We start from the raw sequence: 11,981 nt of genomic DNA, 5'->3' as shown, positions 1-11,981 counted from the left end.
CTACAATATCTCATCAACTACTTGCAATCTAAGTATGAAGTCAATTAGCTTGCATATGAAGTTCATAAGCAACAACAAATGTTTTCTTACCATTCCATATTTATCTGACAAATATCTGTGCAGGACAATCTCAGGATGTCTTTTGTTTCTGAAATACACAGACCAGGCTGTATGACATTGACAATCACTTCAATCCCCTTACTTACCCGTTCTGGTTGGTTTGAACTTCAGCAGATCTCTACTGTTTATATATCTCTAAATGCATTGAGTTGCTTCAATGTGATACTTAAACATTAAAGAGACATGGAGGTGGTACATTACATTATGTGTCTGAAAGATTTATTCACACACAAATTGCCAAAAGAAATTGTTATTGAAGCTATTATTGCGCATAAAACACATTGGAGCTGCGCTGGATGTTGAGGTTGGTTAGAGACCTTTCTCTCTACCTCTTGATTCCAAAGAGCCTTTCTATTCATTTTCCAACATGGTATTTTGTCTATTTTACTTCAAAAATAAATAAATACAGTTAATCTGAATCCTTTGTTGTTATTGTGTTGTTACAAAAAATTTACTTATGTTGTGCTGGCAATATGGTAGTACTTAGCGTAGTACCTTTCATAAAAAGCATATTAATCATTATTCTACCTCGTGAGTCCAGGGAGCGTTTTTTTCCTGAAAGGATGAAATCGTTCTGCATCAAGAAGACCCCCAATGTTGAGGGTGACCTTTGAAGCTGCAGATTTGCTGTATCACCGAGGCTGCTTCAAAATGCCATCATCTCCCTCTCTCAGCAGGTTGACACTTTTGTCTGCATGGTAATAGAACAGGCTTTTAAATGGGATTGTAAGCCGTGGCTTAACCCTCCCAAGGGCGCTTCGAAACTGGTTGCCATATCCCATTTATTAGCTTGTTAAGTCCTAAAATGATCCCATTGATGAGGAGTCATTTCAAACGGTGAGCGAGATGCGCCAGTGAGCTCAACCACTAAACTTTTAATCTAACAGCTGCATCTCTGCTCCGTCACTAAGCTGCCCTTAAAATCATAATAGGGGCTAACTCTTAATCAAGAGGCCTCCAGAGGAGGAAATAAATGCAAGCGGCGGTGGGTTTCAGAGAAGGAATCATCGGGAGAGGAGAAAAGCAGGCCCTAATTAAAAACACATTAACTGGTTATCATGAGTTGACATATTTTGCTTGATCTTATTTCCTAATCAGCACTAATGAACAAAGTGTTCTCCATCCACTGGGTATTACATGCAACGTTTCAGTGAGCAGTAAAATTAGCAGAGGGTCCCGGAGCTAAGCTGAACCGACGAAGCTCGGCTTGGTTTGATTGCAGTTCTTGTACTTTGCTCAACAGAAAACCGTCTTGTCTTTTGATTCTTGCTCACATTTGATATGTAGCTAACCCCAAACTAGTCATTTCTGAAAACATAATTGTATATCATTTTCATTTCATGCTGTACAGAGAATTACTCCTGTTAACTTTAATCACAGCTGCTGTTGTCATTGCTTCTGCTAGTCACAGAGGTTCATTTTTGGGTTTAAACGTCATTTAACTAAACTGTTTTTAATGTTAAGTAAAATAAATAAATAAGGGTTATGATCCAGTTTGAAATGAGCCACACACAAAAAAGAAAACTGACTATTGTCAGAGAAAAGTACTGCACAATTCATGCACAAAAAAATTAAAGCATTAGGAAGAGATTGTTCTTACCAATTTAGAAGTTGTTCTTAAGAAAATGTATATTGGATCAACATTTTGTAAACTAACTTAATGCCAGGAATATAAAATACCGCTTTCGTTGTGGTAATTATAAAGGAGATATATCCTTGAAAAGATACTTTGTCCAATTCACTAGCTGTTATTTAAATCATGAAATGTGGTTTTTATTATTTAAACACATGATGCATAAAATTATGACATCCAGCATGTTTTTCTTCGTGGTGCTTAAATGGAGGAAGTTGTAGTGTTGCAATGGATCCCCACATTGGAAACTTGGATATGAAACAATTGCAACACACTCAAAACCCACTACATGTGACTAATGACATGTTTTTCTCTACACAAAATGAGCGTTTTACTGGATTTCTCTTCTTTAGGTTTCAGTAAAACTGAAATCAAGACCACTGACAGACCAGAACAATATCATCCAGTCAAATTTGAGTAGCAGTCATTCAGGCTCACACTCTACCTTAGACATTTCAAGATCGTTCAGCATTTTTTTTGCAATGTGGCAAATCAATAAATAAGGCAGAGATATGTGGCACCTACCTCATGTGATACAAAATCATTCATGGATTTTATACATATATACAGATGGTTTTGAAGTTGTGATTTAGAATTTATAACAGTTATAAGCCAAAACATGTCGACCTTAGTGTCCATGACTTGGTGAGGCATGTTGTACCTCTGCATGTGAGGAACTATGCACACATATGCTTAAGTCTAATGGAAAGTCTCCAGTTGTACTCCGGTTTAAGCTGCAATTTCGGTTTTATCAAACAAGAAAAAAAACAAACAAAAAACAAAAACAAAAAAACAAGTCCTCTGCCAAATAACTTTGCTTCTGTAAGCTTGGACTCCTAATAGTAATGTCTAACATCTGTAAAACCTAGAGGTGGTGAAGGACCAAGTTAGTCACTCTTCTCTTTTAATTTAATTGCCAATGACAAGTGGTAGAAATCCATAGTAAAAAAACAAAAAAAATCATACTGTTTGTAATATTAGCACCACATGTACACATTATTTTGCTGTAAATATTCAAAATTCAGATTGTTGCACACTGATGCTCCTTACGAGTTAGTCATGCTAGTTCCTTCTAGTTCCTGCTTCTTCTTACCCTTGGCAACACAAAGCAAGCACAGAGCTCCACCTGTCATCGTCTCCTAAGTTGCCAGGGAGTAGAGCATGTTCTTGAGCTTTAACGGCTGTGTCCACTGTACAGTGACCACATGAGACACTGTGTACTTGCGGGAGAGGAGAGGGTCAAACAAGCTCAGACTCACGATCCTGCTCCCTACATGCACCCAATCCACTCCTATCTAGTACCTGTCACAGACTGGCTGCAAAATGGAATTGACTATTGATTTCCCCCTTACCACAGGTCAGTTGCGCTGGCAGGCCAAAGCTGGCTCGCCGAGGGCCTCGAGTGGGACAACAAGAGGAGGGCAGCAGATATTGCAGGAGGAAATACACACATGACAAATCACACAAGGACATGTACTTATTGTTGCTAACCACCTCATTCACTGCATGTGTGTGAAGGGCAGCAGTCAGCATTGCTTTAAAAGAGCTGTGTGTTATTAAATGCACAACCTCACACAGATACACACACAGGACTGGGTACAGCCTTGATAAAATTGGAGTTTATTTGGAAGAGCCGTGGAAATTAGCTGTGGATTGGTGAACTTGAGATCAAAACTAAACAAAAAAACCAAACAAAAATAAAAAAAACATTGCCAAAATGCAACAAACTAAAAACAAGCTTTAAAGTAAAACAACATAAAATGAGCTCTGATTTAGTTTTGCTAATTAACACAACTCTTGCAATGTTAGCAATCTGCATTTTTTAATACCATGATGCATAAACTTGGAGTCTTAATAGGGGAGGGTGAATAATATTATGGCTGATGAGCTGCAGCTAAAAAAAAACAACAAAACAAATTAGAAACAAAACGTAATAATTCACTCTCAAAAAACCAGAAATAATCTAATAAACGAATCTAACAGCACACCTGTGTGGATAGCGCTAATTTGATTGCTGCCCCTGTTGTGCCGTTAGAGATATTGTTGTCTGTGTTTGTTAACAGAAGCTGAATACTAAAAAAATGTTGTATTACCAGAGTTGATGCATATTAAAGCACAATCCTATCCAGTCCTTTCTAATGGCCCTTAATTTAAAAGCGATTTAATATTTCATTACCAGCAGGGGGAAGTCTTTAAGTAGCACAAAACATTTATTTTTATTTTTTTACATAACTCTTTAATTTAAAAGTTTTCGGAGATAGTTTGGCAAGTTGCATTATGCGCAACATTTTTATGTTCCTGTTGTAATAACATATATGATGATAGCCATTTTGCACATAATGTGATATACATAATGTGCAAAATGTAACATGCAGTTTTCTTCGTGGTGCTTAAAGTTTTAGAGAGGGGCTAAAAGGAACCTGTGCCCTTGCAAATCTGTTTCTGTCCCCTTTTACAGGCCCCGTAAAGTTAATACTTAATTAATTCGTTATTGTGATACGAGTTGGCACCGAAACCGCAACACTGAGTTCCTTTAAATTGAGACCAAAACCTCTCCAGGCTCCAGCAGTCAATCAGCAGAGTGCGCTCCCACACCTCAACCTGCATAAACAGAAAGAGACTGAATGTCCTAGAGGCCACGGGCCATAACATATGCAAACAAACTTGATTAATCGGAACAACTTCAGTTTCACTTCAACAATAAATTAAAAAAATTATGGGGTTGCACTTTTAGCGTCAGCTATATTGAGATAGGATCACAGCTTTTATCTGCTAACTGATGGGTCTCTGCTGCTTTTTACCCTGTGGCTCACTTAATATAGTAAAAGAGGAACTATAGCACTGGTTTTTTCTTTTATTTGTTTTATTTTTTGTTCTGTGCCCCAATGAGAAAAAAACACTGCCCCCCCCCCACCCCCCCAGTAAATTTGTTCTAGAAACACCACTGCACTGACAAGTCATTTATCTCAACTAAGCGTCATTTTTGTTTGTTTTTTTGCAATGTTTGTCTCAATTATTCTCCCTGTGGGGATGTTCTCTTATTGAAAGAGTTATGCATACACCCCCACAAATGTTTGAATAAATGTCCCTCAGCATGTTGCACATAAAAATGCTGAGGGACAGTTTTTCGTTTTTTTAAATTTACATCCAGTTTGGATAAAAAAAGAGTCAACAGTTAATTAAAACTTTCACACTCAGTTGTTTTGATGCACAAATCATTTAACTCTGAAAAAAACAAAACAAAAAAAGGTTCAAACACGTCATTAAAATCCCCAGATTTACCATTACATTCATGCCTATTATGAGTTTATGAACATTTCACACCAGAACTCCATGATTTCAGTATTAAAAGCATAATTAGATCCTTAAAGCCTTAAAGTACAACATATGCCCTCCTATAAAATGGCCTCACTCAGTTCACTGCTGGAGAAACAGTTGCACACAACATCATTAGTGCTGATTTATTGCTGACATTTTAATAATCAAAATTGGCCACAATTCATGCTGAACTCGGAGCCGCATTTTGAACTCCGAGATAAAAATATTGATCGGCAATTATTTTTTCCGCTTAAACCAAAATTCCCTCTCTTTGACACAGTCAACATTGAATTACCAACATTTGCCATCAGGCGAGAAACGATTGCTTCATTCAAATAATAAATTAAACAACCAAAAGGAGCCAGGGGGCTGCTACTGCTACTGCTGCTGCTTGCGTTTGTGTGGTCTGCAGCGATATTCATTATTTTCAGCTTCTCATTCCTAAATGTGCCAAGTGCAGCTGCCAACACGGCTTTAGTGCAGAACTATGTAGAAATTCATCTCATTTACTACTTTCAAAAAGCACAATAGCAACCATTATTTAGGATGGTTTGAGGAAATGCAGTTCTTGTGCATTCACATTTTGCAGACAGGCTGCTTTCTACAGCAGACATGATAAACAGCCCTGTCCTCTCCCAAGCTATATGCTAGCCTGGCTTACAGACAAATCCTCCAGCACAAAAAAACTGGAAGAGAACAGTGTACAATAGGCTCTAAATAGATAATTACAGCATCTGTAAAACTTTAAATCTGGAGAAAAAAAAAAAGGTTTGGTAGCAACACAGCTTTTTGAGGGGAGAAACAGCTTATCTGCAGGTGGTGATAATAGCTAAGGGAATGTGCAAATCTAAAGTATTTGTTGCAAATAAACAAGAGTGTAGACGCAGCTACACTTGGAGTTATGAAAAAATAATCATCTTCTCAACTTTATTCACATTTTTTTCACATAAACTCCACAAAGCTTGACATGCCGTATGTATTTTGATTCTATTGGAATAGAGTTGAGGTTTGGTGATAATTTGGATTCAACCACCTTCACACCAATGGCCCTAAATAAAATACAGTCCACCCAAATACCTTCTCAGATTACTTAATTAGGAACTAAAGTCCACCTGTATGTAGTCTAACAAATACAGCCCAAAGAGGCAAAACATTTCTGAACAAATATTGTCACATAGATCAAGAAATGCAGCAAACTAATAAGGAACAAAATCCTGAAGAATTTTATGGTTGGATTACTTTATAAAATATCCTAAGCTTTAAACATCATGAAGAGAACTGTTCAATCCATCATCTCACAACAGACTAAGTTATGGCCATCCACTTAAACCAGAAGGTTGGGCAAGAGCAGCATTAATCTGAAGAAGCCGGTAATTAGATTAGAAATACTTTATTAGCCCCACAGAGAAATTCTTATTACAAATATGGCGCACTGAGGACAGCCACCCTAAACATACAGCCAGAGCTGTAATAAAATGTCTTAGATCCAGGCGTGTATTTCATTTGAATACTGATGTTCAGACCTCCTGCATTTAATCCAACTGAACTTCAGCATTTTTTCTTAGGATTAGCAGACACCTCAGTCTGTAATTGCACAAAGCAAGTGGAAATATGCAAAATGCTTAAAGTTGTAATGCTGCAGAAGGAGGTTCTGTAAAGTTTTGACTCTGAATAAAATGCTAAGCACATTTCAGTTTTGTCAGAGAGAAGAAAACCCCGTTTTTCAACAATACACCCAACTTCTGAGGAACAAAAAGTGAAAGAGGTCACTATGTGAAAGACGTGCATGTTGTCTTCTAGTCAACTTTATATGGAAGTGAAATTCACATAATTGTGGGGTTTATTTATCACGTAAAATGTTTTGTCTAAAAGAATGCATCATCTCCTGCTGGACCCCAGAGACGGAATCATTTTCCTGATAATTTAATGTCCAAGTTTCCTTTAGAGAATCTCCTACCATGAACTACATGCTTAAAGTAGATAGTCAACAAAAAAAATAGATAAAATGATCCCAAGATTCCAGAATTTGTACCGCTTTGTAAAAATCACATCTACAAACAAGTCGAGCTGCATGTCAGGAAACTGCTTTTTGGTACAGATCCAGTTTACCATGCATTACACGTTTCAACAAATGAGAGCTGCTTGCTGTACTAAATATAGTCCTTGCTGCAGCTCGCTTTTCTTTACCCTCTCTAAGCATTTTCGTGTGCCAGCCATCATTAAAAGCAGAAAACAAAAACCTTTTGAACACATTACAAAGCACTATTGATCAAGGTTAAGGTGGTGCCGCATCTCAAAGCACATCTGCGCCAAACAGAGGTTCTGACACCCCTCCCCACTTCTTTTAGAACCCTTGTTCAAAATATTCCATGTGAGTTTTTCTCTTTAAATCCAACATCACATCACTGCTTCAAACTCAATGTCCTCTGCTGCCAAGTGGTCCCCTCGTTCTCCCTGCCCAACCCAGTGTCCTTTGTGATGTATTGCTGCTCTTGTCGGCTGCCTTCCTTCCTGCTGCTCATGCACAGTTGATTGCTTTACTTTGTTCTGCCGCTCATTTGCTCACTCCCTGTTCCAAATGACTGCTCATAGACCCGACTCCCTCCCCAAGCGCCTGATTGATTGATTTATGGGGGTCGAGTAGTGATAACCTTACCCACCTGCCACCTCACATGCTCAAACTCTGTAAGCAATTAAAGACGAAGGCTAACGGGTGGACTTGTTTTCTATTAATCCTGTGTAGGGACTATGTAAAGCCAATATTGGTCTGCACTAAAAAAGTAGAAAGATCCATTTCTTATCTTCTGATTTGCTTTAAATACAGCCAGATGAATGAAAAATGCCACTCAAGACTATTTAGAGAAATTAGGATATGTACCATTAGTACTCACAGATTGTTAGGCTACAGGATTTGTCAAAGGCCAACCCTCTGTTAAGCAACACCTGTTTAAAACATTGCGAGCCAAAATGATTTGTGCCCATTAGTACCAATAGATGGCACTCTGGTAGCATATAGACATCATTGACTCATAATGAGAAACAAAAAAAAAAAAAAAAAGAAAGAAGAGAAGCATTGACAATTTGGAACAATTTTATATTCGAGAGAAGGTGTGACATGACTTGTTTTGGAGTTACAGATGAGAAAGCAACAGCACATGAACTTGTACAGATATATGGCTGCACATAAAGTAGCAGTAGTACCTAAACACTTGCAAAAGACAAGTTATGCTACCCCACCACCCACACATACAGCCCTTAAAATGCCTGTTAACTCATGTCACAGTGACACTATCTGACAAGACAGCCGTGCTACATGTCAGGCCCTTTCCTTCACACTCATTTCAAGAGCACCTTACTTTGTTTTTCTCAAGCGCTGTAAGATGGCTCTACCTTGAATAAGAGGCCTCACACCAAGTCTCCTGCGTGGATTCTTGGCAAGATGGCCAGGGTGCTTGACCACTTTCCAAAAGCCGCGCACCGGAGCCCAGCCACGCCGTCTCTGGAAGAAGCGAGCAGAATGCAAAAGGGGGACTTCAGGGTTAATTCCACTTTGGTAAGCGGCATGACCCCAGGTCAGCGGCGGGGCATGTCCAGTCAAAGGCATGCCACGTCCATTTGGGGCAAACTCGTCACCGGCAGGGTTGTTTTCGCTGCGACTGAACAGAAACGGCTTTCTGTGACCTTGAGGGTGCAGATTCATCGGGTCAGGACGGCTGGGGGCTTTGACGAGTGTCGGTGGGGCAACATGGTTGACCTCCTCCAAACTGGACTCAGGCCTTCTGTTCAACAGACCTCGAGGAACGCCAAGTATTTGGTCAGCCATCTGTCCCCTTGAGGCTTGTGGGAATGGGCCATGGCTAAACGGGAACCTGGCGCGAGTTCCTATATACTGAGGTTTATCAGAGGGGGCTTTCTTATGATCATCTTCATAAGAGTCCATGTTAGATTCAGTTAGAGGCAGGTCATCATAACTAAAAGTTGAAGGATGCCACAAACCAACAGATGAGGAGAGATCAGGGGCTCCATGGACTCCAGGATACTCCAAACCCAAAGCGGCTGAACGAGCTGGAAGAGCACAAAGTCAATACAAACCAAGTTCATCTTAAAGATGCAAAAGACGAGAGACCAGACCATTTAGTTCACAGTCAAACCAAAACTAATTCACTCCATTATCATACAGTTGCATCTCAATGAAATGGAACATTAATTTACATAATAAAAAAGCAGAACTCAGTTTCATCTTACAAAGAGTATTGTATGATAATGGCTTATAGCTAATGAAAACCCAAAATTCAGTTTTTCAGAAAACTCAAAAAAAATAAAAATACATAATTTTTAGAACCTCCACACTCATGGGGACAGCCTGCTGCTTTGACAGTTATCAAGCATGCAGTCACTGAGGGCAATTCACAAAAGGTATTTGATAAGCAAGCTGGGTTTTCAGGTTGCACTTTCCAGTAGTAATGAAGTTAAGAATGGAAGAACACATTTTGACAGTCTACTCAAACATTTGAGAGATTCCTAAGGCCTGGAAAGTGGCTGGATCATTTAATGTTCACAACCATTTGCATTCCTCGTCTTCTGCTATTCCTCAAGTTGGGAAACTGTCAGAAGTGATTTATCTAGGCAAGAGAAAAAGGTTTGGGCCAAAAGTAAATTAGGGTACGATTGTGCTCGACTCCCCTAACCCAAGAGACAAGCTATGAGGTCTTGAGCTGAAGACTGCCAATAAAGCAAGCTGGACTTTAGCCCCTCAGCAGAGGAACAGGTTGATCCACATTGCTTTGAAGCAGTCATCAATTCAAGAGGAGCCCTAACCAATTATTAAGTGCATTACTTTACAGTGCATGGGCACACGTTTCAGCAAGCCAACACATCTGCATCAATTTGATTTTTTAAAGAATATTCTGTAACATTAATTCTCAGAAGTGCATTTTAGGTTTCAATTTTCTGCAAGACAATCAAAATGAACAAATATTTCAAGTATATATTACCGTGTGTAATGATAATTAGTATAAAATATCAACTTGAGTTGAATTACTCTAAACTAAATTATGATTTTTCTAATCTACTGAAGTGGATCTATATGCTATGATTTAAATAATACATCACAGCCGATTTTAATGTACACAATATAGTCAGATGATGTTATGCCAATTCGTAGAAAGTTGTCCAAGGAAGGCAAGCCAACTGCATTTTGCCATTTACTTTATAGAATTCCCTCATCCTGAGCAACCATGTGGCAACAATACTTATTCTGTTAGCTGTGTCATTATTTTTAAAATGTCAAATATCCTCTAATTGGTAATTATTAGTAATCAGTGACAGCAATTAAAGCAAATTACATACCTCTCGCTGTTTTAGCACAATATGCCCCTCCAGCTGATACAGAGTGAAGTACAGCAGTGCTGGAAATGACAAAAATAAATAAATAAAACAAAGTGTTGAAGGTAAAAAGCACAGCTGTGAGAAGCTATGATTGTTTCAAATTAAAGCAAATCATACCAGAGAAGCCACCAGAGGAGCACACATTTCTGGACTGTCATCATAATTTCCATGACAGCAGAATTCTGCTGACTCCCTCTTCACTGTTGAGTTGTTTTTGCAGCCGATCAGAAGACTAAAACCCAAACCAGGGCTTGATTTGGTAATTATAGACAGCTGCTAATCATGGCAACCTGAAGCCAACCAGTCAGACAAGAGAAACCTGCTTCATCACAGGAAATTAGATCAAAACAAACAACAAATCAGAATTCAACACAAAAAAGATATTTTCATTTGTGTAAAGCGTCAGTAAAATGGTCAGAAACAAACATTAAGGTTTAATATTTGTTCATTCTGGTAACCTTCCACACAGTGCAACAACAGTTTTCATGTTTTAGCTCGAAAAAAAAAATCTTTAATGTTGAACTTTTATATGATTCTGTGACCGTGAAACATCTCATCAGATCTTTACACTACAAAAGCAGGTAGCTTATTAAACTTTCTAACCCCCAAAAAATGAAAGTGACACTTTCTGCATGATTACCATAACTGTAATAACGTAAAATGATCTCATTAAGTTTGACCTCTTTCATTTCATGGTTCAAAGAACAACGCAGCATACATACATCAGTACTATTTTAACTTTGTTTTTCACAGACATCTTTTAAATAAGTGCAATTCACAGTCTTACTTGGGAGATAAACAAGCAAAGCTTGTATCTCTGCAGCTCCTAAATACTAACAATGAAGATGCTGAGGGCTGTAAAGCTTTTAATAATTCAGCCAAATTATTTCTGTCAGGAATGACAAGCCCAACAGGGTCTTGATTCAATTCTATAATTGCACATTCACCTTTAGCATGATCCCATACTTGGGTAATTAATAGTTCTGGGTTTTATTTAAAGGGTCCTGTAGCATGTAATGGATTCCAAATTGGTGGCAATGTTCATCCAAAGATGTGAGCGGCTAAGGAAATTTGTGATTTTCCTAATACAGAGTCCCTCTGAACCAACCTCCGAATTTTGACTTTTCAATTCTAAAGACTTTTTCTTCTCCTATTCACCTGAATCAGCCACATTATGATTTTGTTAAATTATTGCATCCATTTTAAGTAATTAATTTCAACAGAAAAGTCAACAAAGAGGTGCAATTTGAAGCCATGCATAGTTCTCCTTCTCTTTGCCTCCCATTTCTTTTACATAAGCCATATAAATTCATATGGAGCCTTCTAGGGGATACAGGGGATTTTTTTTTCTTTTGCTTTATCTTGCAAAAGTTTTGCATTTAATCCCAATAAATTAAAATAATACACCCTATTCTATTTTGTAAATAGACACAGTGATAACAAATGTTAATTTAAACATTCACATATGTGCAACTTTAAAGAGCCTCAGTGGAAATATATTTATACATTCTTAACTCTTCGG

The 11,981-nt window shown here is 38.2% G+C and overlaps 1 long non-coding RNA gene across 1 annotated transcript; it reads right to left on the bottom strand.

Annotated features, from left to right (window-relative positions):
- Positions 1-8,144: 8,144 nt before the first annotated feature.
- Positions 8,145-10,735, bottom strand: LOC103477808 (uncharacterized). Its single transcript, XR_014091486.1, has 3 exons — positions 10,577-10,735; positions 10,421-10,479; positions 8,145-9,136 (listed from the first exon to the last, which is right to left on the bottom strand). It is a non-coding gene; the product is annotated as an uncharacterized LOC103477808 (long non-coding RNA).
- Between the last annotated feature and the right edge of the window lie 1,246 nt (positions 10,736-11,981).

Source organism: Poecilia reticulata, chromosome 16 (genome assembly GCF_904066995.2).
Source record: "Poecilia reticulata chromosome 16, P_reticulata-male-v2, whole genome shotgun sequence".
Lineage (NCBI taxonomy): Eukaryota > Metazoa > Chordata > Actinopteri > Cyprinodontiformes > Poeciliidae > Poecilia > Poecilia reticulata.
This window is presented reverse-complemented; position numbering and strand designations above follow the sequence as displayed.